We start from the raw sequence: 16,251 nt of genomic DNA on the forward strand, positions 1-16,251 counted from the left end.
GTTGCCAACGCGCACACGCGTGTCTTTTTCACGTTCTTTTTCAAGGCAGACGGTGAGTCGCGCACGTATTTTACAACTGTGGTTGCCCCTGTGTGTCACGTACCCCTTCAGAGGTCATTGTAGGCTGCATGTAACACACGTATGCTTATTTTTGTGTTTTTGGGTGCCACAGCGTAGTGCAGGTTCTTTTTTCCACGCACCTGGTCTATCAGGGGTTGCATGCACATGTAAGTTTGTTTTTGGGTTGCCTGTGCGTTGCGTGACCCATCATCTTCCCCCAGGGTCGCAGACAGCCTTGCTAGAGCACTAGGGTACGAATTGCATCTAGTACCCTACCCCTTTGACCCCTTCCACCCCAAATGCCTAGGACAATTGTTTACTGCAACTCCCATACGCACAACAACATCAGTGCCATGGTTGGGAGGCGACCAAGCAGTAAGGGAGGCATAGATGGACGACCTCAAAGAGGTGGGCGTGGTGTGCGCAATAGGGGACGTGGCCAGGATTTGCACGGTGCCCCTAGAGCCCAGTGTGTGGAGGACCAGTCGGGGCCACCTATACCCCCCCCCCTGGTTGTGAGAAATGTAGCTGACACCATCCCAGCTCAGCCCTTGTTGGACCGGCCCATTTTGTCAACTGAACCAGCACAGGATGACTCCCAGGCTGACTTCCAGGTCACCAAGTCTAAGCCACGTGTGGCGGTGGAAGTTGCTGTCACCAGGCCACGTGGATCTGGGGCAGCAATGTCATCTGCTGCCCCAAGTAGCCAGGGTGAGGAGGCTGCAGGGGCAGCTGCAGCTCAATCCACCCCAGCTCTGAGTCTCCCAGCCGGGAAAGTGTCGGTCCAGGTCCATCACTCAGTCCACCTGCACTTCTGCCCCTACTAACCAGAGCGGCGTAAGCCACTCAGGATCCGCACCACCTTCGAAGAAGAAGAAGAAGAAGAAGGGTGCTCTTGCACTACAGGCTGAGACCCCAGACATGGCTACACACTCCGGCACGTCAAGGAAGCCTAGCTTCAATGACGCCGAACTTGGTGCACTTGTGGCCTATGTGTTGGCACATAGCCGCGAAATGGTGGTGTCTGCAGGCTGCAAGACTATGCCTGCTCAACGTAGGGCCCACTGGCAGACCATCGCGGACCACATTAGTGCCCTTGGATTTGTGAGGCGCACAGCTGATGATTGCTACAAGTGGTGGAATGACCTGAAACGCAGAGCAAAGAACAAGCTGGCTTCCAATCATGCCTCTACTCTGGTGACTGGCGGTGGGTCTCCAAAAGAGGACGACCAACTCACTGAACATGAGTCTGTTGCTGGAACCTTCATCACAGAGGAACAGATCCAAGGCGTGGGAGACCTACCAGATTATGAAGCATTGTCCGGTGAGTGCCCATGCATGTGTGTGTTATCCGGGCTGATTGAGTAAGGGCCTGCTCACATTAATTTTTGGGGCTTGTTTGAATGTGGAACATGACTGTTGTTTCCTGTCATGTTGAAGTGACCAACCATTGATGTATCCATCTGCCTGCCATCACTGTATAATTGTTAACTGGATGTGTTGCAGTGTGTGGCACATGCATATTTTGTCACACTATTTTGAATTTGTCATCTCATCATGTCCATCTCACATGGATGAGTGACAGTACTCATTCACTAACATATGGCTGTACTTGTCAAAAGTACCATGGCTATGCTACATGCCATCTGTGTGCTGGCATGTGTCATGTATGTGTATTGGACATGCCACTCACAGGCTAATGTGTGATGCCAGTGCTATCCAGCATGCACCAAATGTGTTGCTTTTCCATCTTGGAGTCCTCAGTGCCTGCTTTTCGCCTCTCCTTCCAACTCATTGACAGTGCATGCATGGCAGGGCAGGGTTATAGTCATGTGGGACATGTGTTATTCATGTACTGGATCTCTGACTTGTCAGGCCTATGTGTGTGTTATGGTGCTCATGCCTGTTTCCATTTGTTGTCTTTCATGTTTATGCAGGTGATGACGCACTTGATGCTATTGAGGTAGAGGAGATGCTGCAGACCCAGGAGGAATCTCAGCCACAACCGGGCACCAGTGGAGGACGTGGGGTGGTGGTGGGTGAAAACCCAATCCTCCTGCAGACCATACTGTCCACGGGTGTCTCTGGGTACACCTACGCAGACCTCTATGATTCAGGTGCTGAATCGGACAGTGAGACATATGTGCCGTCGCAGGTGAATGTTTCTGGGAGAGATGCTGTTCTGTCCAACCCACCTGCACCGGGGGTAGGCCCCTCCATGGGGATGTCAGTGTTGGTAACTCAGCCTTTGGCGGTTACGGATGCAGTGTCACACTACACAACATCTGATCCTGTTCCTGGGCCATCAGATCAGAGAGGGAACGCAGTCCTGCAGCATCAAGCAGTTCCAGCACAGCAAGGGGCAGATCGCCTTGCCCCAAACAGGTGTGGTGCCCGTCGACGCGGTGGCCGTGCGCCACCAGGCAATACTGTATGGGAAAACTCCATGTACGGTATAGCAGCACAACAGGGAGCATTGTGTGAAATGATGGCTCAGGCAATGGATAGGGTGGCCACTTCCATTCTCCCCCCTGAAAGGCAGATGGAGCTCCAACAGCAGGCAACAGACTCCATTTGCCAATCGCACAGGGAGGACATGTTGGCGTCCAACAGGGACCGACAGGCGGTACTGGAGACTCCGCGCGAAGCCATATCTGTAGAGTCACATGGCCACAGGGAAGCCCTGAGGTTAGAGCACCATTTCCTCAGGGAGACACTGGCCGAACTTGAGGCTTCCCGAAATTTTAGGTCAGAACAGCAGCTGGAGCAGCTCACACACGTTCATTCTCAGCAGAGCTCCAGGCAACCCGTGCGGAGATCCGGGCATCACGCCAGGCCATGCAGGTAGAAATGCGGGCTACCCATGAGGTGCTGCATGGGGATCTCCGCACCATCATCCTCCAGAACGAAACCTTCCACGCCTGCATGCTTGCTGCCATGGAGGACCATATCAGGGCTTTGCGTGGGCGGCCTCCCATAGCACGGCCACCTCCTGTTGTAGCAGCAGAGGTTGAAGAGAGCAACAGCAGTTCTCCCACATTAGCATAGCCGTGCAGGCCATGAGCCCATGGAGTTTTTTTTTTCTTCTCAACATCCACGCAGGTGGGTGTTGGTGTGCACCGTGTCCTCGAACCTCCTGGGTGGCCTCCCCCCCTGGTCCACACATGGCCATTTTTTATTTTTTTATTTATTTTTTTACAGTGTGTTGCCTTGTGTGGCTCCCGTGGGCATCCACTGTGTATTTCAGCTGGGCACATGCAGGCTTGTCCTGTCATTGGGTTAGATGCTTGGGTTCCTGACACACACACCCCTCCTGCTTCGCCTTTCCATGGGCTTGCAAAGGGTGTGACCAAGTGACAGTAACTTACACAGTCGCAACAAAAAATACACAAGCTGTAGAGAATAAGTTTGAAGAAAGCTCCTGATTTTGGTTAACTTGGTATCCAACAAATGAATATCCTAACTTAAAACTACCCAGACTGTCCAGGAGAGACACAAAGCAATGCAAAATCACATCACACACAACTTATTGGGAAAAATATATATGTTACCATTTTTTATTTATTTGACAAAAGTAAATACAAATAACAAATACACAAATTCCTATACTTTTGACAAGAATGGGATAGAAATATTTGCAACAGATGCAACAAGTTAAGAGGGATCAGCTTTTGTGGTAAATATCCTAGTTTACCATGTAAAATATGCAGGAAATGTTATGATTAGAACAAAAGTTTCCCATGCAGAAAAATGCAGAAAATATTGTGCATAGTACAAATACTTGGAACGAGTGCATAAAAACAACAACCAGGTGCAACTTCCTGGTAGTGCAGGTCTGCCAATTGTGCAGAAATAATGTAAAAATATAATACAGGTCTGCCTACGTAAACATTACACTTTGTTCTAGTGCAGGATTCGGGGTCTCAAACACAAATGATGTCTTTAAGAAATCAGACAAGGAAATTAATTTCAACAAGATGAGACCACCGTTACGTTTCGGCGGGCCACCTGTAAGGCCTTTTTTAAAGAACCGCCTTCCTCAGGGCTGAGTAACTGATGATATTCCCTGCGGGGAAGCAGACAAAACAATCCATCACATAATGAATATGTACATAGAATAATACACAGAAATGACACTGTGACTTGCTATGTGTCTCTCAAACACATGACATGGGTTTATCAAGTATTAGGGCCCTAACCATTCAGGCCAAACAATTGTAAATTTAATCAGACTTCTGATCGTGAACTACCTAAGAGGGGAACCTTACCCAAAATGAATGTGGGAGGAATTCATCAAAGGCAGAATTTCTAGACGCAAAGCCCGACTTCAGGGTGGAGCCTGATGCAGCAAGGATTGAGAAGAATCATCACTAAAAATCAATTGATATAAGAATTGAATAAAATGAGAATTGGCTCAAATGAGTGTTTGAAGCTTAACAAATCTACCACAGGAAGCATTAAAGGTAGAAAAAATGATGAGAAAAGAAAAGAATGTACCTGAATGAAAAGGTATGTCGAATTCTCACGTTGTGATATCTGTCGTGAATGAATCAAAGCCAATGTCAAGATTGACAACTTCTGAGCAAAGAGAGAAGAACTGCCACAAATAGCTGGCAAGTAGATGTCCAATAAAGGGACAATGATCGGTAATGAATACCTGATCTGTGCAAAGAGAGAGAGAGAAGAAAGGGGGCAGAACAGAGAAAATATCATGAGTACTATGGGTGGCTGTAATTATCAACAATCCGTAACTAATTGGAGAGCATCTGTGTAAAAGAGCTCATCAAAATAATGCATTATGCTCCAACGTGCACGGAGTGTCTAAGTTTTGAAAAAGAAAGAAATAGAAAAAAGAGCTGATTTTCTAAGCCTGTGAAAAGTAAAATGCTATCATAAAGAAAAAGCATCACGGACACAGAAGCTTACCGTCAGCTTGGACGGACGAGTGAATGTGTTGCCGGAACTGATGTTATCACAAGAAGTGCTGCATGCGTCTGGCAGAGAGGCCTAGGCTGCGAGCATGACTTATGTTGTAGCTGTCAGCGTGATGACGCCTCGAAAGAGAGGTGACGCGTTGCGTATGAGGACGTATCAAACTGACACGCCCCCTACGTGAATGGCTAGCATTGTGCGGCCAATCACAAGTGGTTTAAAAGCACCATACCTAACCAGGCAAACAAAGCCCTGGGAAGTGGGACTGGACGCAGAGTCTTGAAATGTATGAAGCGCAAAGAATGAAGCATAGCTAGTGTAGGAGGGTTGGCAGTGTAATGACGCTTCAAAAGAAAGGTAACGTGTCGCACGTAGAAAGCCTCGCTCTGACGAGGTCGTGTCAGGCTGACACACCTCCATAGCGATTGGCTTGCAATGTGCAGCCAATCACGAGTGGTTGATATACAACACACCTAGCAGGGCAAAAAAAGCCCTGGGGAAAGAAACCGGACGAAGAGTCTCAGAGTGTACGAGGCACGTGAGACGGCCGGGCAATGCAAAGGAAATGAAGCGAAAGAGTATGCATCGTGAGTATAAAGCAGGTTCAAGTGTCAGATGCTGGATTGTCAAAAGAAAGGGTGTAGCCACATTATAAGGGTGGGATGAATTCCTCATTTAGACCATGCACATGAGTGCCCAATCGAAAAATCCACCTCGCCTCCTTGTCCAACAAACTTTTATGTATGTTAGTGGAATTTTTGACTGTTTCCAATACCCACCACAATACATCATTGGGTGAGTGATTGGTAGTCATATAGTGATTGACCAGTGGTGCCGAGACCATTTTGCATCATATTCGTGATCGATGTTCCGCAATCCTGATGTGCACCGCTCTGCTGGTTTGACCAACATACCGTAATCCGCACGGACATGGAATACAGTAGACCACGTTTTTGGTTTTGCAATTTGTCAGGTTCAGAAAAGTCCATAACCGATAATTTATTTTGAAATCTTTCATTTTTCTTGTAAAGGGGCAAACGCTGCATGAGCAACATGGGTAATGGCCCTTAACTGAGCGCAGGTCCCATAGATGAGTTTTTGGGGGATTTTTGCTAAAGCTGGAATGAATCAATTTGTCTCGAATATTGGGATCCCTTATAAAAGCAAACCGGGGTAAAGGTTCCTCCAGAAGATCCAGTCTAATGATGTCCCAATGTTTTAAGATGAGTTTCTTAATTTGAAAAGCTAAAGAACCATGTGTAAGGACACAGGTCATGTTGTTACTCTCCGTTTGTGGTGTTTTTGTAGTAAGTAATAGAGTACGATCCGTCCATCTTGCCCGTTTCCTAGATCTCTTGAGGAGGGTTTTAGGATAGCCTCTCTCTCGGAGTCTAGTGTCCAGTTGATCCGCTTGTTCGTTAAAATCATGGATATCAGCGCAGTTCCTTCTAACGCAAAGATACTGTCCGTACGGGAGGTTGTCCTTGAGGTGCCGAGGGTGATCACTTGTGTAATGTAATAATGTATTTCTGGCACTGGGTTTCCTACGTAGGCTGCATTTAAGCTGGCCATCTTGATGTCCAATAATTAGGTCAAGGAAAATAACTTGGTTGTTGGAATGTTCAAGTGTGAATTTAATGTTGGCATCAATCTGGTTGAGCCAGGAAAAAAAACTCTAAGAGTTCATCTTCTGGTCCTTCCCAAATAAAAATGATATCGTCTATGTAACGCTTCCAATATAGGATTGATTTTTGGAAGGGATTGGATTCGCAAAGGATATGTTCAGTTTCGAATTTTGCCATGAAGAGAATAGCCAAACTGGGTGCGAAAGCCGCACCCATAGCCGTGCCTTTTATCTGTAGGAAAAAGTTCCCATTAAACTCGAAATAGTTTTTGCATAGTGCTGTTTCCATCAATTCTAGAATAACATTGATTGGCACTCTCTGTTGGGTATTGGATTCTGTCAGCAGTTCCAGCATGCATTCCAATGCTTGTGCCTGAGGAATGCTGGTATATAAAGAAGTAATGTCCATTGTGACTAAAATATGTTTACTCGGATTGAATTCAAGGTGTTCGAAAATTTGAATGGTGTTCATAGTATCACGTAGATAGGTACTTGTTTTGGTGCTCAATGGTTTGAGAAATGAATCAATACATTTGCATAGTGGTTCAAGTAGGGTTCCACAGCCTGAAACTATGGGACGTCCAGGTGGGTTTGTTGTGTTTTTGTGTATCTTGGGAAGTGCATAAAGGGTTGGAGTGCGACCCTGGCTAGTTGTTAAGAAATCGTATTCATTTTCCGTGATCCAGTTGCGATCAAAAGCATATTTAACTGCTTGATCAATTTCCACTTTGATGTCTTTCGAGGGATCCTTTTTCAATTTCTTATAGCTTGCTGGATCATTCAGTAGCTTATTAACCATTTCCAGATATTGGGGGTTAGTCATGACAACTATCCCGCCTCCCTTATCTGCGGGCTTAATCACAATGGCATCATTGGCCCGCCGAAACGTAACAGTGGTCTCATCTTGTTGAAATTAATTTCCTTGTCTGATTTCTTAAAGACATCATTTGTGTTTGAGACCCCGAATCCTGCACTAGAACAAAGTGTAATGTTTACGTAGCTAGACCTGCATTATGTTTTTACATTATTTCTGCACAATTGGCAGACCTGCACTACCAGGAAGTTGCACCTGGTTGTTGTTTTTATGCACTCGTTCCAAGTATTTGTTCTATGCACAATATTTTCTGCATGGGAAACTTTTGTTCTAATCATAACATTTCCTGCATATTTTACACGGTAAACTAGGATATTTACCACAAAAGCTGATCCCTCTTATCTTGTTGCATCTGTTGCAAATATTTCTATCACATTCTTGTCAAAAGTATAGGAATTTGAACCGCTCTTCAGAGGTGGAAAGACTTGTTTGGCGACCACAAGCTGAGACATTTGGAGCCGCTGCACGTTATTCTGCGCTAGGAGTTTCCCTAAAACTCGCGCTCGCCGGACGCTTTGCTTCCAGGAGGAGGCGGAGCATCGCGCCGGTCACGTGACTGCTCACGTGACACTGCCAGCCCATAAACAGAGGGCCAGTGCACCCTGGCGGCATTAAGCCCGAACGCGGAGTAAAGGGCAACGCATCTGACCTCACTGTTTCCGCTGTTTGCGCTGGGAGGGCATTATCTGCACCAAACCGCTGCAAACCCGAAGTCAATCCCAAATGGAACCAGAGGTTCGTCCCGCTCAAGCCGTGACTAGTACCTTGAAAGTTCCGCATTCACTAAAAACGGCAAAACAATGGAAGAAAGCGAGCCCGGGTAAAAGGAGGACTAAATCGGATTCGTCCCAAAGATCAAAAGAAACCCCTTCCATCTTAGACCTCCTGCTGTTAACCCAGGGCTCATCGCATGATCCAGCGTCAACATCGCGCTCGGGAAACATACATAGAACACAAATTAACTCTGTGGCTGATTTACAAGACAAACCACAGGACGCTGTGCCTCCGTCACTCTTTGTGATGGCTTCTCAGTCGACGACGCAACCTTCCACAGCAAGGGTAGAAGTGGCCGCAGTGCCGCAAGTCCATACCATACTAGAGGACCATGAGATAGAAAATGAACAGCCGGCCCCCCTGCTTACCCCTGCATTCAAGGGTGGCAAAACGAGTTCGGACCCACAGAAGGGTCCTCCGCCGCATATGGTCGAATGTGAGTTTCCTTTCGACCTAAATCACGAAGCGGACACTGGGTCCGACAATAATTCAGCCCTGGAACAGGAGCAAGACGTGATTAGTTTAAAGCCGGCTGATCCGGCTAACACAGAATCCCTAAGTAAAATCCAGCAAAGTGGGGCCAAATTGCATATTCCGAACAACATAGGATCACAGAGATAAAAAAAAACAGAAAATCTCACTATGGCAAGGGATCTAACTGAAATAATTGAGCTATCTCCACCACGACCAATTCAGGAGGAGGAGAGAAACTGTTCAATGAAAGAAGGTGTAATGGCGAAGGGAGCAGCATTGTTCACTGATAATGACAAACAGGACCCAAAAGTAATTGAGGTCCAAGTCATGCTGCACGACCTTGAACATGACCGGGCCGAACACAGGAAAGTGATGGGCATAAGTAACATAAGGCTCCATTCACCTTGTAGAGAGTACATCAACACAAAACCAGTACCAGATTCCGGCAAAGCGACGGACTCCGACGAAGATGGCGTGATGAGTGAAAATCAAACGGAGGGTGAGCTGGACGACTCAAACAAGGAAACAGATGGGGAGCAACTTAGAAACGGAGATGGAGTAAAGAGGAAAAAAGAAATAAAACTAATACCCCAACTAAAGCTCAGGGACCAAATAAAACGGTAAAACCGAGACCACAAATAAAATTCCACAGGGCGGAACAAAAATCAAGAGAACGCACCAGACAGAGCGGCCAAACGTCAAAAGGTCTTCCAAACCCTCTGCTGTCAGCCTCGCTAAAAAGTTTCTTTACCCAACAATACAAAAGAAAACAAAGTTTAGGCACAGAAATATCAGACGCCGAAATGTTGGAAATAACAGTGGACACTCAGCCTGCGCAAAAACAAAGGAAAACTGACACAGCCATAAGAGACATCCAAGGGCCGTGTAAAGACATCGTGCAAGAAAAAGCACATACACCCGCATCAACAGCTGATACATCCACAGACAAAGCAAAGATCATGGAACCTTTAATAGCAGGGCTACAAAACGTAACGAGCATCCCAAGAGAAAAGGCCCCCTTATCTCAGACCCCTAAACATCCTAAAGGAGTACCAGTCACCATAGACGAGATACTGGTGCTGGAAGATGAGAAAAGAAAGGAGGGGGTTAAAGGGTCCCAAGAACTAGGGGAGGTAAAGCGAACAACACAGCCCTATCCTGAGGCAGAAGAGCGGCTGGCCTGGTCAAAGCCCCATCTGACCAGCTGCCTCCCCTTCTCACCCTCGGCAAAAGGAGACTCGTTCAAACCGTATAAGGAAACTCAACAGACGAAGTTTGGCTCTCCGAAAACGTCGACAAACTTTGACAGAAACTTACGATCAACAGGGGACCCTCAAGGGATGAATTTGTCAGCCTCATCGAGAAAAAACGAAAAAAATCAAGTCTCGCCAAAAAAGAGATGTTTGAGCGACATCGCTGTGGCCCTACAAAACGAGTCTCCCAATAAAAAACCGGAAATGATTGCTATTATGTCTGCTATGACCATCGTCTTGGCCCCATTTTGTAAATTATACGAAACGATCAAAGAAAATGTTCAGGACAACTCTGCACTGCTATCGAATATGATGGAGAAATTAGTCCAGGTGGAAAGCCTCATACATGGCTCAGCGTACAAAGCTCCAAATAAGAATAATCAATGGGAATCCACTATCCAGGCTTTGGAGAAAAAGATCAAGACTATGGAACCCAGGATGAGCTCCTTTAAAACAAGTCAAACGCCCCTGGAAGATCAACTGACGATGTCCAATTAGAAAACACACTGGGAGAAGAAACTGGAAGCTCTCGAAAAAAAGATTGAGTTCATCGCAACTGTGCAGAGTTCCATGTCCTCCGATCCTTTAACGCCTGCAGGGGGGACAAACGAGGCAGTACAAACTTCAAAGGGAAGAGAACCAACCCTACTTCGACTGGCACAAGAAAAATCAGAAGGAGAAAAATTGGCCAAAGCTGAAAGGACGCATTTACAAAACACCGTTCATACTGGACAGGTGGCCCCTGGCACGTTAGCAGAAGTAGCCGCGAGGGGACCCAGACAGGGCAAAAAGCACACAACCGCAAATAGATCCGATCAACAGTCTCAGTCAAAAGAAATCGATCTTACGAGGTCACCAAGAACAGTAGAAGACTTTCTAACGTGTACGGACCTCATGGACATTTCCACCTATTCAGAAGATGGGCAGCAGAAACCAACGAATCCGCGCCCTCAAGAGAGCGGAAGTGAAAAGAGTCTCGCAGAGCGCGTGGAAAGGCAAAATGGCAGGCCCACAACAGAAAAGGTGGAAATTGGAGAAGTCCAAAGAAAGAAGTTTGCGATACATCGGGCAGAGGAAAAGAGCCCACCACCCAAATCGTCCTCTGAAGACATAAACCCAGAAAACTCAGTTTCCAGTACAAGAAGTCCCCCCAACCCGCGCTGTCCAGAAGCCACTCCTATAAACCAAAGAAGTCTAAGGAATTATGGCACGTCTAAAAGTGACATCACAACCAGGAAAAAACTTAAAGAAGGATCCCGGTTGTTCAAGCTTGAACAAATGGAAGCGGACAAAAACTCTCTAATTCTAAACAGACCGACTGTGCTCCAGATAAAGAAAATGAAAACCTTGAAAAAGATTAGATCAGACGATCTCGTGCTCGTGGAACCCTATCATAGGGAAAAAAAGGCCAAAGCATTTCTACATTTAAAAACAACTGCAATTAAGGATCTTGACGAATCGGTTTACGAAGAATTTGCCCAATTGGGCTTCCGTTTGACGGAACAAGAAAGGGGACGGAGCGCCCAAGACACGGAAGAGAAAGAGGTGGTAAATTCAAATTAGTATAGGAATTTGTGCATTTGTTATTTGTATTTACTTTTGTCAAATAAATAAAAAATGGTAACATATATATTTTTCCCAATAAGTTGTGTGTGATGTGATTTTGCATTGCTTTGTGTCTCTCTTGGACAGTCTGGGTAGTTTTAAGTTAGGATAATCATTCGTTGGATACCAAGTTAACCAAAATCAGTAGCTTTCTTCAAACTTATTCTCTACAGCTTTTGTATTTTTTGTTGCGAAGGTTTGAGATCCCCTCACTAGCTGTACCACATTTGGGGCAATCCCCTTTTCTTGTTTAGTAATTTACACAGTGACATTAGGCTCCCATGAGCTGTAGTCAAAACGGTGTGTACATCCCTAGTGGGGATTGTTGTTGGATTGAACACTGCATGGTGTATTGAAATGTGCTTGTGCATCCATGTCTTTCTCCTTATTCACATGTCCCTTCTTCATGTCTTCACAAGGCCGTCTCCTTTGCAGATGCAGTTCATGTTGTATGCAGTACACTGACACATTTGTTTGATAGCAACACTCTGCAGTTGGGGTCGATGTGCTGGCTTAGTCAGGTAGTGAGACTTGCACTACTTTGATTTTGTACTGTCGTATTTTGACACTGTTTCATCCTGTGTTGCTGTTCTGTGTTGCTGGTAAGTATTTGATCATGTGTGCTGTTTCTTATTGATTACTGGGAGCATATTGTCTGTGGCCTGTTTACATTTGGGACAGTGCACTTTGTGACACTTGTGTCATGTGTTGTGCATTCATTTTGTTGCTTTCACATTGCATGACATGCCATGGTGTGTTGGGTAGCTGAGATGGGGAGGGGTTCAGTGACATGGCACTATTTTCATGTTGTATTTTTCAAGGGGGTAGTCATTCATGCAGCATTAATGTGTGTCTTTTATTCACACAGCATTGGTTGTCTTTAAGTAGGCAGGGATGCACAAAAGTAACACTTCCAGGTGACCAATCTCAGGCTGGTATGGTTGTGACAGTTTACTGTCCCTTATGTCATCATCATTGATTGTCTGCTGGTATGTGCCAGGGCTGTGTGCACTCCGCAGGGTAGGATTTTAGGTGAAGTAATTAGCCACCAGCTGTGTACGTGCTGCCTCACCACGTGCCCTTTCACCTCCCATGCGCAGTGGCCGTTTATGTGGTTGGGGATGTGGAGGCACCACCATGTCCACCTGCAGGCCCCGGCGGGTTGCAACGTTTTGCAGGACACATGCTGCCACTGTGATCCTGCACACTACTGGGGGCGCGTATAGCAGCTGCCCACCAGAGCGGTCAAGGGAGCGAAAGCGTGACTTGAGCACTCTCAATGTGTGCTTCACTATGCCCCTGGTTGCAATATGGGCTGTGTTGTATCTTACATCAGGTGGTGTGGTGGGGTTCCGAATTGGCATCATCATGTGGGTGCTCAGAGGGTCAGCACTGTCCCCTGAGGAGGTGATGATGGGTATCATTAGTGGGGTTGTGACATTACTCAGTATCTGACATGCATGCATGTACAGAGGCATTTGTACTCACCAAGCAGCCATGTATCGCCATGCCGCCCAGCTTCTAGGTCCCAGTTTAGGGGTGACATTCTGAAAATGAAACTATCATGGGTGGACCCTGGATAGTTGGCATATACTGAGGTGATGATTCCCTTGGCATCACATACTACCTGCACGTTGATGGAATGCCAGTTCTTGCGGTTTCTATAGATGTGCTCAGTTGCCCTGGGTGAACGTAGAGCCACATGGGTGCAATCAATGGCACCTAGCACTTTGGGGAAGTGTGCCACACCGTAAAAGTCCTGGACGGCAGCCTGCCTTTCTGCAGGTGTTCTGGGCATGTATATGTGCCTGCGGACTGAGGAGTGTGCAGTCATGATGGCCAACACCTGGTGTAGGCCTGTGACACCCCCCCCCACTATGGCACTTGTCCGCTGAAATGAACCAGTGGCCAAGAAGTGCAGTACATTGAGCACCTTTTCCAAGGGGCTCAGTGCTTGGGAGCACAGGGTGGGTGATGTGAGGTCATCCTCCCACTCACTCACCAGGTCGAGTATTATGTGTGGTGGAAACCTGTACCTCCCATACACCTGGTCATCAGGCATCCCAAAAAGGCTGGTCCTGGGTATAAAAATTCGAGGCCTGGCTATCCTCCTCCTCCTGTGGTGTCCCACGACCACTGCTGTGAGGAACGGTATATTCATCGTAGCGTCTGAGCTTGTTTGGTGTTTGCGTGCCCTTTTATGCTGCGTGGGGCCGCGTATGCCTGCTTCCTGCTGGCGTACGTGTTTCGGGATTAGCGCGTCTTTTTTGACGCATGCGTTTCCCCAGTTCGATTCCATGAATACGTGTTGTAGGTGCACGTGTGAGTGTTGCGAGTATTTACCTCCTGTACTTCCCCGTAACGCCCACATTTTCACGCGTTGTTCCCCATTCCACGTGTTACGCCCTGTGTTCCGCCCACTTTTGTTGTGTGTGCTGCGCTATGTGCGCTTTCACTGTGCGCATAGCGCACGCCGTTTGATGACGTGTGCGCCCGCATGCGCCACCCATGATTTTAGCACACATCCCAGGATTTACACGCGCAATGACTTCCATGAATCAATGTGCGCGCCTTTGGCACGCTTGCGCTGTGATTTTCACGCTTGCGCTACGATTTTCACGCTTGAACTGCCATTTTCCACGCACATTAATTCCATGAATCGGCCTGTAAATTTGAATTACAAAAATAGGGGCAAAAATGGAATTCAAAGACGGTGCAGGGACGTAAAAGCATGCACACCTAAATTTGAAATTAAAAAGTAAGGGCACAAATGAAGTGCAAAGAGGGTGTGTAGATGTGAAAGTGCACACACCTAAAGCACACACCTAAATATAAGTTTCGAGAAACAAGGGGCACAAATGCAATGCATAGAGAGTGTAGGGATGTAAAAGCACAGACACCTCAATTGAATTAGAAAAATAGTGGCACAAATACAATTCAAAGCGGGCGCAGGGATGGCACAGACACCCAAATTCGAATTTCAAAAATGGTGGCACCATTTCAATGCAAAGAAGTTGCAAAGATATAAGAGCACACACACCTACATTCGAATTTCCAAAATAGTGGCACAAAGTCAATGCAAAGAGGGTGCAGAGATGTAAGAGCACATGCACCTACATTTGGATTACAAAAATAGTGCCACAAATCTAATGAAAAAGAGGGTGCATGCACGTAAAAGCACAAACACCTAAATTCGATTTTGAGAAATAGTGGCACAAGTGCAATGCAGAGATGGTGCAGAGTTGTAAGAGAACACACACCTGAATTCGAATTTCAAAAATAGTGGCACCATTTCAATGCAAAGAGGGAGTAGAGATGAAAAAGCACAGACACCTAAATTCAAATTACAAAAGTAGGGGCACAAATGCAATGCAAAGAGGGTGTAGAGATGTAAAAGTGCACACACCTAAAGCACACACCTAAATTCAAGTTTCGAGAAACAAGGGGCACAAATGCAATGCATAGAGGGTGCAGGGATGTAAAAGCACAGACACCTCAATTTGAATTACAAATATAGGTGCACAAATACAATACAAAGAGGCTAAAGGGATGTAAAAGCACAGACACCTACGTTTGGATTACGAAAATAGTGGCACATATGTAATGAAAAGAGGGTGCATGGATGTAAAAGCACATGCACCTAATTCCGAATTTCAAAAATAGTTGCACAAATTCAATTAAAAGATGGTGTAGAGATGTAAAAGCACAGACATCTAAATTTGAATTTCAAAAACAGCGGCACAAATTCAATGCAAAGAGGGTGCAGAGATGTAAAAGCACACACACCTAAATTCTAATTAAAAGGTGCACAAATGCAATGCAAAGTGGGTGCAGAGATGTAAAAGCACACACACCTATATTCGAATTTCCAAAATAGTGCTAAAAATGCAATGCAAAAAAGGTGCAGAGATGTAAGAGCACACACCCTTAAATTCGAATTACAAAAATAGTGGCACAAATGCAATGCAAAGAGGGTGCAAAGATGGAAAAGCGCACACACACCTACATTTGAATTACAAAAATAGGGGCACAAATGCAATGCAAAGAGGGTGCAAAGATGTAAAAGCACACACACCTACATTTGAATTATAAAAATAGGGGCACAAATGCAATGCAAATAGGGTTCAGAGATGTAAAAGCACACACAAACACTTACATTCGAATTTCAAGAAACAAGGGGCACAAATGCAATGCAAAGAGGGTGCAGAGATGTAAAAGCACAAACACCTCCATTCGAATTTTAAAAATAGTGGCACAAATGCAGTGCAAAGAGGGTGCAGAGATGTAAAAGCACACACATGTACATTTTAATTTCAATTAACATGTAGCACAAATGCAATGCATAGAAGGTGCAGGGATGTAAAAGCAAAGACACCTACATTTGAATTTCAAAAAGAGCGGCACAAATGCAAAGCAAAGGTGTTGCATCGATGTAAGAGCATATACACCTACATTTGGATTACAAACATAGTGGCACAAATGCAATGCAAAGAGGGTGCAAAGATGTAAGAGCACACACACCTACATTCGAATTTCCAAAATAATGGCACAAATGCAATGCAAAGAGGGTTCAGAGATGTAAGAGCACATGCACCTAAATTCAAATTACAAAAATAGTGGCACAAATGCAATGCAAAGAGGGTGCAAAGATGTAA

The sequence above is a fragment of the Ambystoma mexicanum genome, chromosome 7p (genome assembly GCF_040938575.1).
Source record: "Ambystoma mexicanum isolate Mex_15411 chromosome 7p, UKY_AmexF1_1, whole genome shotgun sequence".
Classification (NCBI taxonomy): domain Eukaryota; kingdom Metazoa; phylum Chordata; class Amphibia; order Caudata; family Ambystomatidae; genus Ambystoma; species Ambystoma mexicanum.